The 20,900-nt window shown below is 41.6% G+C and overlaps 1 protein-coding gene across 2 annotated transcripts in view; it reads right to left on the bottom strand.

Moving 5' to 3' along the window:
• ppk29 (pickpocket 29) overlaps nucleotides 1-20,900 on the bottom strand; it is a 344,359-nt gene that overhangs the window by 167,400 nt on the left and 156,059 nt on the right. The window lies entirely within an intron of this gene.

Raw genomic sequence — 20,900 nt, 5'->3', positions numbered from 1 at the left:
AGTGGCTGGTTTTTCCCTTCTACTTTGGAGGGTCCCTTGGGAATCGCAAAGTTGGGTTATTTTATACTACTATTGTAGTCACTTTGAATTTGATCGCTTTACGCTTTTTTATTTTTTGTGTTTTTTTTTTTTTTTTCAATATTTTATTTTTCTCTTTATTTTTCTAAAAATTTTTCTTAAATTTTCTTAAACTTGTTTGATTTTTATTTCTCTCAAAAATTTTTCTTATATTTTATTACACTTATTTAATTTTTATTTTTCTCAAAAACTTTTCTTATATTTTATTACACTTATTTGTTTTAGTTTTAGTTTTGTTAGTTTCTTGTTTCGTGTTCTTATGTTTCTAACTTACAATAATGATGATGTGGCGGTCTTCACTGCTGATCCGGATTTCATCCTTTTTGGTTGTACCTACTGGGGATCCTGCGACCAGACTCCGTTGAAGTATCCTGTGGGCGGGCCGTACAGGATTACCGTCCACCGATGGGCAATCGAACTATTACGTTCCAGACTACCTTTAACGAATTTCACCGAACGTCGAAGTTACGCGACGTGAGTTGCTTTGGTGATTTTCGGTCGCGCTCGTACAGGCGTTTTGCTGTGTTGTAACGCGATCGAATTTTCGTTTTATTTGAACCGACTCTGCTTTTGACTTGCAGTATCACGCACGTACTAAACGTTTTGCTGTATTGCGCGCGAAGCCGGTCCCTGCTCGGGCGCCAGTTAAGTTCTTTCTTTATTTAAACGGTAAAAAAAGATGTTTTTATATTTTACTGCTTAAATGCAGTCCGTTTTATTCAAGAACAAATTTGCGACTGAATTACTTAAATCAATTCTATCCCTAGCTAAGCTGTGGTTCAGTCGACGACGTTGGCAGCGGCGTCGCTCGTGGTGTTGTTGAACCGTTGTGCAATTCTTCTTGGAATTGCTGGAGCTCTGGTTGGCGTGTGCAGGAAGTCCGCTAGACATGGTGTCAGCAGTTTTGGCTTATTGGTCTGATCAGCTTGTTACGTTTTATTTGTGTTGCAACAATTCCCATTGGGTTTTGTTGCAATGCAGAATATTTTTGTTTTTAACTTGAAAAATATATTTGTTGTTAACTTATATACATGCGAAGCGCTCAGTTAAGAGAGAGTGAACAGTGAAGGGGACTATGCGCGCATAGGCAAGGGTACATATGTATATGTATGTGAGAAGACGAATTGAGAGAGAGAGAGAGAGCGATCGGTCAAGCGTATGTGTGTGATTATGCGCATATGACACTGGGCGATTTTTTTTTGTATGCTTGCGCATGCGGGTGCGTATATGTGTGTAATTATGCGCATATGACACTAGGCGATTTTGGCTGATGCGCATGTGACACTAGGCGATTTTGCTAATGCGCATAAAATAAAATAAAATAAAATAAAATGAAAACGCACTGGAACGGAGCGAAGCGGAACATAGCAAGGTTAAGTAGGATAAAGCGAAGCGAAGTAAAAGCAAAGATAAAGCGAAGCCAAGTCAAGCGAAGATGAAGTGAGGCGATATGGAATAAAGTGGAGAGAAAATAAAGCAAAGAAAACTGAAGCGGGGTGAAGCAGAATAAAAGGAGATAAAATAAAAAGAAATGAGAGTAGAGCAAAGTAAAAAATAAAATAAAGTCGAGAGATCTGAAGCGAAGTAAAAGTAAAGGGAAGAAGAGTAAGGTAAAAGGAAGAATAAAGTCCAGTAATGCGAAATAAAGTTACGAAAATTAATTAAAGCGAAACGAACTAAAGAAAAGTAAGGAAATGTGGAGTTGAAGTCGAAGTAAAGTAAAAATATAGTAGGGACAAGTGAAATAAAGGAAATAAGGCGGAGTCAATCGAACTGAAGTAAGAGTAAAGTCGAGCAAAATAAAAGTAAAGCAAAAGTAGGTGAAGTAAAGTCAGATAAAACGAGAGTGGAGAAAGGTAAATAAGTAAAACGGAAATAATATCAAGAAAATCGGGAGAAAGAGCGTAAAATAAGAAAAGAGAATGGAAAAATGGAAAAAAAAAACGAAATAAAGGAAACAAAAGAGATTAAGATGAAACAAAGAAGAAAAGTAAAAGAGAACAAAATAGATTAAGACGAATAAAGAAAAGAGAAGAGAATAAAGAAGTAAAATAAGGTAGATTAAGACGATAAAAGCAAACGAAATTGTATAGAATAACGAAATTTGAAAAAAAAGGATAAAAAAAAAAAAAAAATTGAAAATTGAATTGAAGAAAAAAGAGGGAAAAGAAAAAAAAAAACAACAAAGAAAAAAAAAAACTAAAGAAAAAAAAACAAAAAAAAAAAGCAAAGAATAAGAGAAGAATAAGAGAAGGAAAAGAAAAGTAAAGAGAACAAACCTAGAATAATATAGAATAAGAAAGAACGAAATAGAGTAAGAGAAAACGAAATAAAATAAGACGCGTTAATGTATATGAAATGGAATATAATAAGATGAACAAAGAACAGTAAAATAAAGCGGAATAGATTAAGATGAAATAAAGAAAATGAAATAAAGCGAAATGGAAAAGGATGAAGTTCGGAAAGAGGAGACGAAAAAGAAAGAAAAGAAAAGAAAAAAGGATGTAAAGATGTAAAAGATGTAAGGGATAAAAGAGGATAAAGAAAAGAAAGAAAAACAAAGAATGTAAGGGGACAAGGTCGAAAGGAAAATATAAGAGAATAAAAGATCAAGGGAATGAAAGGGTGGGATAATCCAGAGTAAAAGAGTAAGACTAATGTAAGCGGAGCGGAGAAGCAGACTATGGAGACATCGAGGTGTGAGGAAGACGGCGGCACGACTGGCGCAGAGGCAACATTGGCCGGGCATGTTCGGAGATGCCACCAAGTACGCGACGCGCCGCTAATGCCGGAAGTGCTAGAAGTTCAACAGCGCGCAACAAAAGCCGGCCGGGCAGATGCTGATCAGGGGAGTGGCGGAGCCAATGGCAGTCTTGTGCGCAGACTCCGTGTTCCATGATGCTCTCGCCGAGTGGGCGTTCTGGGAGCGCAATCAATCTGGTGTGCAAAGAAGACGAGTCGCACAGTGAAGGCCATGATAGCGCAATACATCGAGGGCCATCAAAGTTCGTGGGACGAGCTATCGCACGATGTAGCGCTGGCGGTCAATTACAGTGTTGCCGACTCTACGGGTTTTACACCGGCACGTTTGCCCGCCGCACTATACGACGAGGGAAATGGAGCAGCGTATGGAGATGAGGATCAGGCTGGCGCACGGACCAGCGCTGAACGTCAGAAAGAGAGAGAAGCTTCGACAGAAGGAGGGAGCTGGGTGTCCCGCAAGAGCTACAGAAAGGAGTAAGGATCTGACGGGTGGACTCAAGGAGCGGCCACCAAAGATCAAGGCAATCAAGTTGGAGAAGGATGGCGAGAAGGTGAATTGAACGAGTTTCTAGAAGTACGGAAGGTGATGAGTCGCTTCGAGCTGGAGCCATTGAGTCGTCGGCGAGCCCACACAGCGCACACACAGTTCTAGTTGAGGAGGGGACTGGCAGGTGGCGCGTGTGCGTAGATTATCGACAGCTTAGCGCCCACTTGATCCCGGACGCATATCCTATTACGACGATCTTGTACCTTCCGGAGGGGCTGCGACGCACCCGATCTAGAAAGTAAGCACTGGCAGATCTCAACGGCGGCGGGTAGTCGAGCGTGCACCAGTCCGTAGTGCCAAGAGGAGAGCGGTCCCAGTGGCGGAGGATGCTGTTTCGGGAACTTTCTGCAGGCGCAACGGAGCGACGTGTGACGAATCTGAGGAAGGTCACCCGTCGGCAGCGTGGAAAGACGAGTAACCTCAAAGATGGATGGAAATGGAGTTTGGCGAACGGCACAGAGGAATGGTAGATGACGGCGCCTACAACGCGATGGTGGCGGCTTCAGGAGGCGAGATCGCCTCCTCGGTTAAGTAAGGGGGGGGGGGGGGGGGGGGGTGTAAGGTGGTGCGCCCGCTCTGACCCCGGCTGAAAAACATAACCTGTAAAATTGTAACCTTGTAACCTTGAATAAAATACGGAGAGCATTCGCTATCCATCAACCAAACTGTTTACATGGCGACCGTGACAGTTGTCACTCGTGCCTGTTTTATATTTTCATTTAAAAACTATAAGTGCTATGTGACTGCATACCTTTTGGCTGTTCTCGGTGGACAAGATGGCCCCAATCACGAAAACAAAAACAACAACAGCAACAACAAAAACCAAAACAACAACAGCAGCAACAGCAGCGCAATAGCGCAACGAGAGCAAAAGCAACTACAACAATAACAACAACAACAGCAGCAGCAGCAGCAACAACAACTACAGCAGCAACTGATAAAGCAACAACAGAAACTGAATAACAATAACAACAACAACAGCAGCATCAGCAGCAACAACTAAAGCAGCAATTACTAAAGCAACAACAGAAACTGAATAACAACAACAACAGCAAGAACAAGTAAGAAGGCTCCAGTCGAGACTGCTCGACTAGGAGATACCATGAACCCTCTAAGCTGATTTTCTAATCATTCTGCACTTTTTTTATGCACACATACATACACATGCATCCAGACGCGCGTATAACAACGCGCTCTGCTAACTGCGCAGTAAGCAGCGGCTGCGCTTGGGCTTGTGGGCAATATTATGAGAATTAATTTGTTGAATAACTTTTGTAGACATACGATCTTAATCAGCGTAATCATATGGTGAATATGTGTGTACATTCCAAAGGCCAAGTCTCTAGTACTTGAAATGCGTTTTTTGCAAATTGAGGGCGAAGGGGGCGTGGTATTCAAAATCTGTAAATTACAAAATCTTTGTATCGGATAACTTTATATACAACGCAAATTTGAATTAGGCTAAAAAAACCAAATCAATTTTTCGATTATTCCCGATAAAAAAGTTGTCGGACGATTTATCGGAAAAATAAAGCAAACTCGTACTGCGTATGGTACTCAAGAGTATGCATGCCAAATTTAAGCTCTCAGCTCTTATAACTTCTGAGATCGACGCACTCATACGGACGGACGGACGGACGGACGGAAAGACGGACAGGGCTATATCGACTCAGCTCGTCGCGCTGATCAAGAGTATATATACTTTGTGGGGTCTGCCACGCCTCCTTCTGCCCGTTACATACTTTTTCACAAAACCATTATATCCTGATTTCCCATTTTCAATGGGTTCAGGGTAGAACAACAACAGCATCAAAAACAATGAGCAGCAGCAACAACTGACAACTATATTCACCTATAATCATAAGCATCTATAAATATTAAGAAAAATTGTAATTGTTGCTCGGTATAGAGCATGGCCCGTAATGCCATGCAAATTTAGCCAGGAAGACCACTGCGTTGGTCGAGTAGGTACGAGACAATAACCAAAAAAAACAAGTAAGAAAACTCTAGTCGAGAGTGCTCGACTAGATACTACCCTGAACCCAACAAATAACAAGTAAGAAAGCTCTAGTCGAGACTACTCGACTACGAGATTCCTGAACCCATGGAGTAATAGCTATTTCAATAATTTTTCGCGACTTTCAGCTTACACAGGAAACACGCACATACACATACACACACACACACATACACAAACAATTTAATACATATACACATACAAGCATATACACGCATGGGCGGCAGTGAGCGCTTACTATGAGAACTTAATTGCTTAATAACTTTTTTTGTGGACGTACGATCTTCATGAAACTTTCAGATTATGATTATAACATGGATATGCATGTTATTGCCAAAGCACAAGTCTCTAGTATTTGAAATACGCTTTTTACAAAAGTGACGGTGAGGGGGTGAATTTAGGGGGTGAATTAGATTAAATTGCATATAAGCATACATTAAAAATTTGGAGACTCTAGCAATAAAGGTGTAGAAGATATAATTTTATAACTGGTTTTCGATAAGGTTTTTTATCGATAAAAAAAGATCGGGATGAGTTATCGATTTTTAATGATAAACTTGATATGCGCGCTGTAATTACGGACATTTTAATAAAAATTTGAAGTCTCTAGCTCTTATATCTTCTGAAATCGACGCGTTCATACATACGGACAGACGGACAGACGGACGGACGGACAGACGGACAGACAGACGGACAGGGCCAAATCAACTCAGCTCGTCGCCCTGATCAAGAATATATATACTTTGTGGGGTCTGCCACGCCTCCTTCTGCCTGTTACATACATTTCAACAAAACCATTATACCCTGATTTCCCATTGAAAATGGGTTCAGGGTATAAAAACAAGTAAGAAAGCTCTAGTCGAGACTGCTCGACTACGAGATCCCCTGAACCCTTGGAGCAATAGATATTTCAATAATTTTTCGCGTCTTTCAGCTTACACAAGAAACACGCCAAAACACACACACACACACACACACACACACACACACACACACACAAGAGAGGGGGGGCGATAGCGTCAGTGTTTTGGCGTCAGGGCTTCTTTCCTCTCCTTGTCTTTTGTGAGCGCGTAAATTTTGCTACTTTAGGCGTCACACTTGCGCAATAAGGAAAATCAGGTGCATTCACTCTAACAGCTGTTAGTAGTGCTGGAAATTGCATCGGGCAATCAGCTGCTCACTAACGTTGGTGAGTTGCTAAGCCTTAGCAAAGACAGCAACCTAGCTGCTGGAGTGAAGTAGCAGTTATTAAAAGTAGTGCATACTTTCGGGCTCTCGCTGTAGTCAAGTTGAGTTTAAGTTACTGCGGGTTGTAAACTCAGATTATAGTAGTAGCCATTGCCCACTACAGGCTTCACGCCGTGGTAGTCGGAGCAGAAATGGATGCCATGATGGAGGACGAGCTGCAAGCTTTTGCGCGTCGTTCCTCGTTGCAGCGATCGCCGCAGCAACAACAGAGGGTGTTGGCGCAGCCGTCGACTTCTATCCAGGCTCCAGTGGCTGAGTGCCAGGCACCCAAGTCACTAAAAGAAGCGTTAGCTCAAATAGGAGCTACACTAGAGGGTTTGTCTGCCTTATTTGGGGGTCAGCGGCATATAAATGCCTTAATGAGAGAGGAGCTGGCTAGGCTGGTCAGCCTTCACAAGACGGCCGAAGCGTTCTGCAACCGTTCGGTTAAAAACTGTGAGGTGCAGACCACGCCACTCAAAAAAGTAGGCGAAAACTTTAAGGCAGCGAGCATTAGTGCTACAGTAGGTAGCAATACTCCCAAGCGGTCGAGGGAAGTTGCCTCCGAACAGAGGAAAACTCCCTCAAAAAAGCCGAGGCCCAATAGAAGTGCAGCGAACCCAAAAGAACCAATGGCTCTACGGGCTACAGCTGAATCTAAAACTTCAAACCAGGCCGCCCGACAGACAAACCAGAGCAGCTGGACAGTCGTCAAAGGGCGAAAGCCTATGCAAAAACGTCCCAGGACTGACGCGATTGCGATTTCAGGCGTAGGGGGTTGCAGCTATGCGGACATGCTTCGTGTAGTTAAAAACGACCCAAATTTGAAGCATCTGAGCAGCGACGTTCAAGGCATTAGGAAGACAGCTAAGGGGGACCTTTTACTGCAACTGAGTAGGAAGCCGGAGCATAGCGCTGAGGTTCTGCACGAAGCTGTAGGCAAGGCCTTGGGAGACCGAGCGGTAGTTAAAACACTTACCGAATCGGCGCAAGTTGAGATTCGCGATCTAGATGAGTTAGCGACCAAAGAGGAGATCTTGGAGGCAGTTAGGGTGGAGTTGAAGGATAGCTCACTCCCCATTGAGGCTATCAAATCGCTTCGGCCAGCTTTCGGTGGACAGCAAAGAGCTACGGTTGCTCTTCCAATTGGGAAAGCTAAAACTCTGCTCGAGCTGTCCAAAATTAGAATAGGATGGGTAGTTTGCCGTATCCGAGCCGTGGAGCAGCCTAAACGCTGTTTCAAGTGCCTCGATTACGGTCATATGGCAGCAAACTGCGGCAGCGACTGTGACTTAAAGGGCGCCTGTTTCAGGTGTGGAGAGATGGGTCACAGTGCCAAAGCATGCACCAAGCCACCAAAATGTAGCCTCTGCATCCGGAAAGGTGAAAAGCAGACGGACCATTCAGCAGGCAGCTTCAAGTGCCCATCTTACCGTGAAGCTGCTCGTAAAATGAAATGTTAAGGTTTTTGCAGCTTAACTTAAATCATTGTGTTGCTGCCCAAGATCTTCTAGAGCAGACCATTAGGGAAAAATGTATAGATGTAGCTTTTCTCAGTGAGCCTCACCACTGTAGAACCAGCTGCCCTAGGACATGGTCAACAGACGTTAATGGCAAAGCTGCGTTGTGGGTATGCGGCAACTCAACGAACGTACTTTCGAATGTTAAGTCATTCAATGGGTTCGTACGTGGCCGATATGGTAGCTTGTGGCTTTACAGTTGCTATCTGGCCCCCAGCATGCAGCTCAGTAAATTCATGACGGTGCTCGACGAGCTTGCCGAGGATGCCAGGGGTCGGAAGGCCATTATAGCTGGAGATTTTAACTCCTGGGCGCTAGAATGGGGTAGCCCAACAACAAATGCCAGAGGTCGTATCCTACTGGAGATCTTCGCGACACTAGATGTTGCACTGCTCAACACTGGCCATGAGTACACCTTCAGTCGGGCGGGATACGGGTCTGTTATCGACATTACTTTTGTCACTTCATCCCTCTTTCGGGGAGCAACATGGAGCCATTGCGATAGCTATACAGGCAGCGATCATACGGCACTTTTGTTCACAATAGGTGAGCCACCTGCCAGGGCGTCAACATTGTGGAGGGAGTCGTATCGGCTAGATACTTTTGATCCCGCGGTCTTTTCAGAGGCCATTCAGTCTCTAGGTACAATTGGTAATGCTGAGGCCAGAGCATGCCAAATGGTAGCCCAAATACAGTGTGCCTGCAATAGCAGCATGTTACGTCGCAAGCAGTTCACGCGACAACATGATCCTACGTATTGGTGGAATACGCAAATAGGTGACATTCGTCGCAAATGCATCCAGGCGAGAAGAAGCTACCAACGGGCTCGCGGTAGGTCAACGTTTTTTGAGAAACAGTTAGCTTACCAGGCAGCTAGAAGACAGCTGAAGAAGGCCATTCGGGCAAGCAAAAGAGAATGTTTTTTACAGTTGTGCGACTCAGCCGAATATGACCCTTGGGGCAGGGCATATAAGATAGTAGTTAAAAGACTATACGCAGGTAGACAGGTGCAGCCTACGGATCGTCTGGAGCTTAAATCGATTGTGGAAACACTCTTTCCAGAAAGTTTAAGCTCCATTCACGCCCCTGAGTCCGAGTCTGCTGATCAGGGCTCAACGAGCACTGAAATTGTTTTAGTTACAGAGGAAGAAATATCAGTAGTTCTCCGAGGTCTTAGAACCAACACAGCTCCAGGGCCGGACGGGATCCCAAATCGTGCGCTAAAGCTAGCCCTCGCCTTGCACCCAAGTACGTTCGCCGAATTATTTAACGAATGCCTGATCCAAGAGACGTTCCCGGCAAAATGGAAAGCCCAGAATCTGGTATTGCTACCCAAGGCTGGCAAACCACCAGATGAGCCATCTTCGTACAGACCGATCTGTCTCTTAGACACCATGGGAAAGGTGTTTGAGAAACTGATCTGCTCTAGGCTGGAGACTGCGATTGCAAGCGCCGGAGGCCTGTCACCGAACCAATTTGGATTCCGGAAGGCCCGGTCAACAACGGACGCGCTTAACAAAGTTGTTGGTCTGGCCACTTCCGCTATTCAAGGCACCAGATGGAGGCACGGGACGAAGGAATACTGTATCATCGCGACCCTGGATGTAAGGAATGCCTTCAACACAGCTAGTTTGGATATGATACTGAATGCGCTGTCACAATATAATATCCCTAAATATCTAAGAGAGATAATAAAGAGCTACTTCAGAGGAAGAACACTGGTATACAACACGAGTGAGGGTCCCCAAACTCATACAGTGTCAGCTGGAGTACCCCAAGGCTCAGTGCTGGGGCCTCTCCTATGGAACATCATGTACGACGGCGTACTGCGCTTGGAACTACCAGCAGGCGCGCACACCATTGGCTTTGCTGATGATGTAGCTGTCGTAGCCATAGGAAAGGAGCTCAAAGATACAGAGGATATGTGCAGCGAAAGTATCAATCGCATACGAAGCTGGTTGACAGGAGCTGGGCTCGAGCTTGCGGCACACAAGACCGAAGTTGTACTAGTCAGCAGTCGCAAAAGAGTGGAAACTGCCAATATAAAGATCGGCAGCGTCACCATTGCGTCAAAGAGGGCGATAAAATATCTTGGTGTCATGATAGACACAAGATTAACTTTCCGCGAGCACTTAGAATATGTGCATAAAAAGGCAGCTGATTCTTGTAGAGCTCTCTCGAGAATCATGCTTAACACGCGGGGACCTAAACAGCAACGACGTCTCCTCCTAATGAGCGTCATTAGGTCTGTCATCCTCTATGCTGCGCCAATATGGGCAAGAGCGATGGCAACGCCGAGCTACAGCCGAGGCATTTGCGCGATCTACAGGCTGAGCGCAATCAGAGTCAGTTGCGCTTTCAGGACTATCTCCGATGACGCGGCGCTCGTCATAGCCGGTATGGTGCCACTGGAGTATTTGGTCGCCGAAGCCGTGGAGCGGAATTCGCACGGGCCTACGCGACTCAACGCTGTCAGGGCGAACAGCATCGCACGATGGCAAAGAAGGTGGAATAGCTCAGCTAAAGGGCGGTGGACGCACAAGCTCATCCCGGAGCTTGAACCATGGGTTAACCGCAAACATGGCGAGGTTAACTTCTACCTTACGCAGATCCTCTCGGGTCATGGATGCTTTCGGAGCTATTTGAAGCGCTTTGGCCACGAGGAATCTGACGAGTGCCCCTGGTGCGAGCGAGGGCATGTGGAAGACGCCAACCACATTCTTTTCGAATGTGGACGGTTTCTGGAAAAAAGGCGTCGTCTGGAAGAGGCAGTGGGCCGCCCCATCAGAGCGGACAACTTAGTCAACGCCATGCTGGAATCGGAGGAAGCTTGGGAACTAACAAGCACCTTCGCGGCCACGGTGATGATGGAGCTCCGCAGAGTCGAGCGATCGAGAAGACGAGCTGTCCCAGGCTAAGGTAGCGCATAGTGCTTGCGAAGCAATGCTTTACGGCCGTCCCGCAAGCACCGCGCGCTATCCTAGCCACCACGCATCTTGCAATTTGTATAATTTTGTCAATAAATGAATATAAAAAAAAAAAAAAAAAAAAAAAAAAAACACACACACACATACACAAACAATTACATACATATACACACACAAGCATAAACACGCAAGGGCGGCAGTGAGCGCTTACTATGAGAACTTAATTTGCTTAATAACTTTTTTGTGGACATACGATCTTCATGAAACTTTCAGATTATGATTAAAGTATGGATATGCATGTAATTGCCAAAGCAGAAGTCTCTAGTATTTGAAATACGCCTTTTACAGATGTGAGGGTGAGGGGGTGGATATAGAGGTGGGGGTTAATTTTAACAAAAACCGAAATTGTATAAATTGCATATAAGCATAGATTAACCCATTGAACCCATTGAAAATGGGAAATCAGGGTATAATGGTTTTGTTGAAATGTATGTAACAGGCAGAAGGAGGCGTGGCAGACCCCACAAAGTATATATATTCTTGATCAGGGCGACGAGCTGAGTTGATTTGGCCCTGTCCGTCTGTCTGTCCGTCTGTCCGTCCGTCCGTCTGTCCGTATGTATGAACGCGTCGATTTCAGAAGATATAAGAGCTAGAGACTTCAAATTTTTATTAAAATGTCCGTAATTACAGCGCGCATATCAAGTTTATCATTAAAAATCGATAACTCATCCCGATCTTTTTTTATCGATAAAAAACCTTATCGAAACCCAGTTATAAAATTATATCTTCTACACCTTTATTGCTAGAGTCTCAAAATTTTTAATGTATGCTTATATGCAATTTATACAATTTCGGTTTTTGTTAAAATTAACCCCCCACCCTTAAATTCACCCCCTCACCGTCACTTTTGTAAAAAGCGTATTTCAAATACTAGAGACTTGTGTTTTGGCAATTACATGCATATCTATGTTATGATCATAATCTGAAAGTTTCATGAAGATCGTACGTCCACAAAAAAAGTTATTAAGCAATTAAGTTCTCATAGTAAGCGCACACTGCAGCCCATGCGTGTTTATGCGTGGGTGCTTGTGTGGGTATGTGTTTGTGTATGTGTGTGTATGTGTGTGTGTATGTGAGTGTGTGTATGCGTTTGTGTCTGCATGCGTGTGTGTGTATGTATGCCTGTGTGTGCGTACGTGCGTGTGCGTGTGTGTGTGTGCGTGTTCGTGTTTCTTGTGTAAGCTGAAAGACGCGAAAAATGTTTGAAATAGCTAACACTCCAAGGGTTCAGGGGATCTCGTAGTCGAGCAGTCTCGACTAGAGCTTTCTTACTTGTTTGTTGTTGTTATTCTATGATGTGTCTATTATTTAATATAAGTTGAATTTTTTAGTTATTTCCATTAAAAAAAAAAAAATTTCACACCTATTAATTTGACCATGAGTGTATATATACAAAGCAATTTCATTTCAAATGCAAATCATTCCCAAATTCAAATTATGAAAAATGAAAAAAAAAAAAAAAACCAGGCGCAGTGGAGTCTTACATAGAATAAACAAGTAAGAAGGCTCTAGTCGAGACTGCTCGACTAGGAGATACCCTGAACCCTCTACGCTGATTTTCTAATCATTCTGCATTTTTATGCACACATACATACACATGCATCCACACGCACGCATAAGCCTGCGCTCTGCTAACTGCGCAGTAAGCAGCGACTGCGCTTGGGCTGCGCTGCAGTGTGAGCAATACTTTGAGAATTTATTTGTTGAATAATTTCTTTTGTAGACATAAGATCTTAATGAAACTTTCAGAGTGTAATCATATGATGAATATGGGTGTACATTCCAAAGCACAAGTCTCTAGTATTTGAAATGCGTTTTTTACAAATTGGGGGAGAAGGGGGCGTGGTATCCAAAATCTGTAAATTACAAAATCTTTGTATCGATTAACTTTATATACAACGCAAATTTAAGGACTCCAGGTCTAAAAGTGTTCAAATTAGGCTAAAAAAACAAAATCAATTTTTCGATTATTCCCGATAAAAAAGTTATCGGATGAATTATCGAAAAAATAAAGCAAACTCGTACTGCGTATGGTACACACGAGTATGCATGCCAAATTTCAGCTCTCTAGCTCTTATAACTTCTGAGATCGACGCACTCATACGGACGGACGGACGGACGGACGGAAAGACGGACAGGGCTATATCGACTCAGCTCGTCGCGCTGATCAAGAGTATATACACTTTGTGGGGTCTGCCACGCCTCCTTCTCCCCGTTACATACTTTTTCACAAAACCATTATACCCTGATTTCCCATTTTCAATGGGTTCAGGGTATAAAAAACGTAAGGCCGAACTGCATAAAATACTGTACGGATCCCATCAACTAAGTTGGGATACGTCAGTAAAATTTCAAGCGGAGATCGAATTTTCCGACTCCGAAGAAAAAAGAATGAAAGAAAGCAAATCTGCCAGCTCAGATAAGATTAACGTTAGTAAAAATATTGAAAGTCTGGCAGATAGAGCAGAAATCAACAAACCCCAACCTAAACAAGTAAGAAAGCTCTAGTCGAGACTACTCGACTACGAGATCCCCTGAACCCTTGGCGTAATAGCTATTTCAATAATTTTTCGCGTCTTTCAGCTTACACAAGAAACACGCACACACACACACACGTACTCACGCACGCACACACAGGCAAACATACACATACATACACATACATACACACACATACACACACACACACACACACACACACACATACACAAACATTTACATACACATACACACAAGCATAAACACGCATGGGCGGCAGTGAGCGCTTACTATGAGAATTTAATTGCTTAATAACTTTTTTTGTGGACGTACGATCTTCATGAAACTTTCAGATTATGGTTATAACGTGAATATGCATGTAATTGCTAAAGCACAAGTCTCTAGTATTTGAAATATGCTTTTTACGAAAGTGAGGGTGAGGGGGTGAATTTAGAGGTAGGGGGTTAATTTTGACAAAAACCGAAATTGTATAAATTGCATATAAGCATACATTAAAAATTTGGAGACTCTAGCAATAAAGGTGTAGAAGATATAATTTTATAACTGGTTTTCGATAAGGTTGTTTAAAAAAGATCGGGATGAGTTATCGATTTTTAATGATAAACTTGATATGCGCGCTGTTATTACGGACATTTAAAAAAATTTGAAGTCTCTAGCTGTTATATCTTCTGAAATCGACGCGTTCATACATACGGACAGACGAACAGGGCCAAATAAACTCAGCTCGTCGCCCTGATCAAAAATATATATACTTTGTGGGGTCTGCCACGCCTCCTTCTGCCTGTTACATACATTTCAACAAAACCATTATACCCTGATTTCCCATTTTCAATGGGTTCAGGGCATAAAAACAAGTACGAAAGCTCTAGTCGAGACTACTCGACTACGAGATCCCCTGAACCCTTGGAGTAATAGCTATTTCAATAATTTTTCGCGTCTTTCAGCTTACACAAGAAACACGCCAAAACACACACACACACACACACACACACACATACACAAACAATTTAATACATATACACATACAAGCATATACACGCATGGGCGGCAGTGAGCGCTTACTAAGAGAACTTAATTGCTTAATAACTTTTTTTGTGGACGTACGATCTTCATGAAACTTTCAGATTTTGATTATAACATGGATATGCATGTAATTGCCAAAACACAAGTCTCTAGTATTTGAAATACGCTTTTTACAAAAGTGACGGTGAGGGGATGAATTTAAGGGTGGGGGGGGGGGGGGGGGGCGGGGGTAAATTTTAACAAAAATCGAAATTGTACAAATTGCATATAAGCATACATTAAAATCGTTTAAGTGCCTCAATAAAAACGCCTCGATAACAATTCAAACTAAAATAAAACATGTGCAAAATTTGGTTGAAATTTATAACAAAATTCGTCAGATAGTTTGTGATAACACACCAAGACTTACGCAACTGCACCACACTCAAGTGACTGATGTACTTAAAAGGCTGAGGGAAAACCTTTTATACATCTCGGAAAGGCACAAAATAGTTATATTCGTACCGAATATTCTTAATGCGCCCGCTACTTTCCATGTGTCTGAAATTGATATAATAATATCGCAAGACACAATGGCCCAAACTGTCGTAGATTTCTTAAAGTTAGCTTCATCGCTCATGCCAGAGTTCGATGGAAAAGCTGAAAATCTACGTAGTTTCAAGGGTCACGCACGTAATTTGATAAGTAATGAGTCAGTTAAAGGAGAATCTGTTGAGGTAATATCTGCAAAAATCTTTAACCTACAGCAAAGGAGCAAGACAGCCAATCAGTACACTCAAGAGGTGGCTACTTTGGCAAAGGCTCTCGAGGGTGCGTATATAAGCGATGGCTTAACATGTGAACTGGCAAACAGATATAGTACGACCCTAGCTGTAAAAGCCATGACCCAAAACTGCTCTATAGATAAGGTAAAACTTATCATGCAGGCGGGAACGTTTAATAACATTAACGAAGCCGTATGCAAATTTGTCAACAGTTGCATTGAGGCAACAGGGTAGTCAAATGCTGTCCTGTATTACCAGAGACAGAACAACAGGGGTAACCGTGGGAATTACCACAGTCGAGGTAATAACTAGAGGTGGGCACGGGCCGACTTTTTTGCGCCCAGCCCGATCCGCCCACGGTCAAAAGTACAAAATTTTATCCGTACCCGAAAGCAAAATAATTTTTTATAAACGCACCCAACCCGCCCGAAACACTAACAAAAAAATTTAATTCTCAAAAATGACAACAAATTTTTTAAAATTATTAAAAATAACAACAATTTAACTCTTAAAATATACATTATTTACAGAAGAAACAAGTAAGAAAGCTCTAGTCGAGACTGCTCGACTACGAGATCCCCTGAACCCTTCGAGCAATAACTATTTCAATCAATCGCGTCTTTCTACTTACACAAAAAACACACACGCACACACACACACACATAGGCATACATACACACGCACGTACGCACGCACATATACACACACACATACACAAACATTTGCATACACAAACACAAGCAAAACACGCATAGGCTGCAGTGTGCGCTTACTATGAGAACTTAATTGTTTAATAACTTTTTTTGTGGACGTACGATCTTGATGAAACTTTCAAATTATGATTATAACATGGATATGCATGTATTTGCCAAAGCACAAGTCTAGTATTTGAAATACGCCTCTTACAAATGTGAGGGTGAGGGGGTGGATATAGAGGTGGGGGTTAATTTTAACAAAAACCGAAATTGCATAAATTGCATATAGGCATATATTAAAAATTTGGAGTTTCTAGCAAAAAAGGTGTAGAAGATATAATTTTATAAATGGTTTTCAATAAGGTTTTTAACCGACTAAAAAAGATCGGGATGAGTTATTGATTTGATTATGATAGTGATAAACTTGATTTCCGCGCTGTAAATACGGACATTTAAAAAAAAATTTGAAGTCTCTAGCTCTTATAGCTTCTGAGATCGACGCGTTCAAACATACGGACAGACAGACAGACGGACGGACAGGGCCAAATCAATTCAGCTCGTCATCCTGATCAAGAATATATATACTTTGGGGGGTCTGCCACGCCTCCTTCTGCCTGTTACATACATTTCAACAAAACCATTTTACCCTGATTTCCCATTGAAAATGGGTTCAGGGTATAAAAAGGAGCATATCAAGATTTGCGCTTGATAGCCTTGTTCGCCTTTCATTTAAAATTTTCCAGAAGAGGTGAATACTCGCTCGCTTGTTGCACAGCTTACCGGAATACATAAAATATAATCTGCCACAATTTAAGGTCCGTTGGCTCCTCCCTAAAATCTAAGATTGACAAGTTTGAATTATAGCGTGTGGCATAGTATTTATCAATTTCTAAGTCACTTGCAGATTCGTCAAGTTTTCTTTTTTTCTTTTTTTTTTATCAAAAAACTCTAGAAATTCATGATTCCAATTTGTCGGAGAGTTTTCAATTCTCGCGTCCTCAATTGAATCATTTTGCATATCGTAAATTTCAACCATCATGCTTTTGACGGTCTCCAAAATATGATTTTTTCGGGTAAAACGGGTTGAGCGACATAACCCGCACCCGCCCGCGCCCAACCCGAAACTCGATTTTTAGCCCATACCCACGGGTAACCGCGGGTGCCCACGGGTACCCGATAAAAACCCGGCCTGTGCCCACCTCTAGTAATAACCACAATAATGGTTACCAATCTAACAACACATATAGTAGAGGACAGGGCCGATATAGAGGCAACTCAAGAGGCCGTGGCAACTCGACAAGAGGTCACAACAATAGCGTAAGAATTGTCAAGGAAGCTTCGGGAAACTCCCAAACGCCTCCAGATTTTCAAAGTTAAATAAAACAATATTTACCGTCAATTTAAGTCTCAATAACTTCGTGTCATTTAAAAATGTTGCAACAAATAAAAAAGTAACATTTTTGATTGACACAGGTGCGGATATCTCAATTATAAAAGAAAATTCGGATGTTTTTCATGACATCCAAACCAACAGAATCATAGACATTCGAGGCATAGGAGAAGGAATAATAAATTCCAAGGGACTAGCCTCAATTGAACTACAAACAGACAAATTTATTATTCCATACAAGTTTCACATACTTCTTTCAGACTTCGCAATCCCATGCGATGGAATAATAGGACTAGACTTCATTAAAAGATTTAATTGTAGATTAGATGATAATAGCTCAGAAGATTGGTTTATAATTAGACCACAAAACCTTACGTATCCCATTTATGTTCCAATAACATTTAATTCTGGTACTAACTCAACCCTTCTACCAGCCAGATCCCAGGTGATACGCAAAGTAGAATTATCTTCAGTCGAAGAAAATATTTTAATTCCCAATCAGGAAATCAACCGGGTGTCTATGTTGCAAATACAATTACAACAGCCCAGAATGCTTTTGTCCTAATCTTAAATACAACCAGTACATACCAAATAGTAAACATAGATAAATTGAAATTTGAATCACTTTCGAACTACAATGTAGTTTAAAGTCCAAAGATAATAGAACAGAGTCCGTAGTTAACAAATTAAAGAATTTTCCACCTTTATTTAAAAAAAAACTTGAGAAAATTTGCATGCAAATTTGATGTTTTCGGACATGAAACCGAACCAATCACAATAAACAACTTTTATAAACAAAAATTGCGACTTAAAGACGATGAAACAGTATACGTGAAAAATTATCGATGTCCGCATAGCCAAATAGAAGAAATCCAGCGCCAAGTTGGAAAGTTTATTGAGCAAAATATTGTTGAGCCGTCTGTTTCATCCTATAATAGCCCACTTTTATTAGTTCCCAAAAAGGCCCTTCCGGGCACTGAAGAAAAAAAATGGCGATTAGTAATTGACTATCGCCAAATAAATAAAAAATTGTTGTCCGATAAATTTCCACTCCCCAGAATTGACGATATTCTTGATCAATTGGGTCGAGCAAAATATTTTTCATGCCTCGATATAATGTCAGGCTTCCATCAAATTGAACTTGAGGAAAACTCAAGAGATATAACATATTTTTCGACAAACAATGGTTCGTATCGCTTTATACCATTACCATTTGGTTTAAAAATAGCGCCTAATTCTTTTCAGAGAATGATGACAATAGCATTCTCAGGTCTAGAGACCACACAAGCTTTCCTTTACATGAATGATTTAATCGTTATTGGTTGTTCTGAACAACATATGATTAAAAACTTAACAGATGTTTTTAATGATTGCAGAAAACATAATCTGAAACTACATCCAGGAAAATGTTCATTTTTCATGCACGAGGTGACATTCCTAGGTCATAGATGCACAGATAAAGGAATCTTACCAGATGACAAAAAATTTGACGTCCTGTCCCTACGGACGCAAACAGCGCAAGAAGATTCATTCATTATACAAAACTTCGCCGAACATTCACGGCACATAACAAGATTATGTAAAAAGAATATCCTATTTGAATGGACAACGGAGTGTGAAAAAGCATTCCAATATCTAACAAGTAAGAAAGCTCTAGTCGAGACTACTCGACTACGAGATCCCCTGAACCCTTGGAGTAATAGATATTTCAATCATTTTTCGCGTCTTTCAGCTTACACAAGAAACACGCACACACACACACAAACGCATACACACACTCACATACACACCCACATACACAAACACATACATACACTTACACAAACACATACACACACATACACAAACACATACACACACAAGCACCCACGCATAAACACGAATGGGCTGCAGTGTGCGCTTACTATGAGAACTTAATTGTTTAATAACTTTTTTTATACGACATACGATCTTCATGAAACTTTCAGATTATGATTATAACATGAATATGGATGTAATTGCCAAAGCACAAGTCTCTAGTATTTGAAATACGCTTTTTACAAAAGTAACTGTTAAGGCATTTGGATATTTGCCCTCTGAATTATTATATTATATTATATATTATATATATATATTAAGAAATTGAATTATTATCGAAATTGTATAGGTTAAGTAATTGAAGCTGAACCACTGTACAGAGAAGTTGTTGTTGTACGCGCTAGCACGGGAGTGTCGCTCTCCAAAAGATCGCTCTCTCGCTGCTCGCGGTTAGATGCGCATAGGTGCGCTCTCTACTGTGCATGCTGCGCTTGCGTTGATGTTAAATTTAATAAATCAGTACAAAATTGAACACCGGTGCCAGCACTTCATATTCACTTCAGAGAGACCGCAAGTTGCTGTCTACATTTTTTTTATAAATATATTATACACTGGCCCATCGAAGGACCAGACCCCTTTTGGAAGGACAGTAACAAAAACCGAAATTGTATAAATTGCATATAAGCATACATTACAAATTTGGAGACTCTAGCAATAAAGGTGTAGAAGATATAATTTTATAACTGGTTTTCGATAAGGGTTTTTATCGATAAAAAAGATCGGGATGAGTTATCGATTTTTAATGATAAACTCGATATCCGCGCTGTAATTACGGACATTTGTAAAAAAATTTGAAGTCTAGCTCTTATATCTTCTGAAATCGACGCGTTCATACATACGGACAGACGGACAAGGCCAAATAAACTCAGCTCGTCGCCCTGATCAAAAATATATATACTTTGTGGGGTCTGCCACGCCTCCTTCTGCCTGTTACATATATTTCAACAAAACCATTATACCCTGATTTCCCATTGAAAATGGGTTCAGGGTATAAAAAAAATAATAAATAACATAGTAGAGGTTCGAACCCTCCCTACTCTAACATTACTTGCGTCGCCTTTAGCACCCGCACCACTGCTCTGCTTGACCAGCTAGTTGCTAAAATAGAATAGCTTAATAAGAGAGCGTCATCAGACAAAACTGCGAGTGAAAGTGTCCACTACTCTCACCCGGCCCGAACGGCATCTCGACTAACGGTCCTCTATGATCGACGGGTGTACGACGCGAGCCCATTGCTGTATCTGTAGGAGCGAAAGAGGCCGACTATAGGCCCTGTCCGTCTGTCTGTCCGTATGTATGAACGCATCGATTTCAGAAGAAATAAAAGATAGACAAAATTTGAAAATTTTTGTTAAAATGTCCGGAATTACAGCGCAGATATCAAGTTTATCATTAAAAATCGATAACTCATCCCGATATTTTTTATCGATAATAAACCTTATCGAAAACCAGTTAAAAAATTATATCTTCTACATCTTTACTGCTAGAGTCTCCAAATTTTTAATATATGCTTATACGCAATTTATGCAA

Source organism: Drosophila arizonae, chromosome 5, assembly GCF_054131065.1.
Source record: "Drosophila arizonae isolate 15081-1271.41 chromosome 5, UAZ_ARI_1.0, whole genome shotgun sequence".
Lineage (NCBI taxonomy): Eukaryota > Metazoa > Arthropoda > Insecta > Diptera > Drosophilidae > Drosophila > Drosophila arizonae.
The sequence above is the reverse complement of the archived record's forward strand: the minus strand, read 5'-3'. Positions and strand labels throughout refer to the sequence as shown.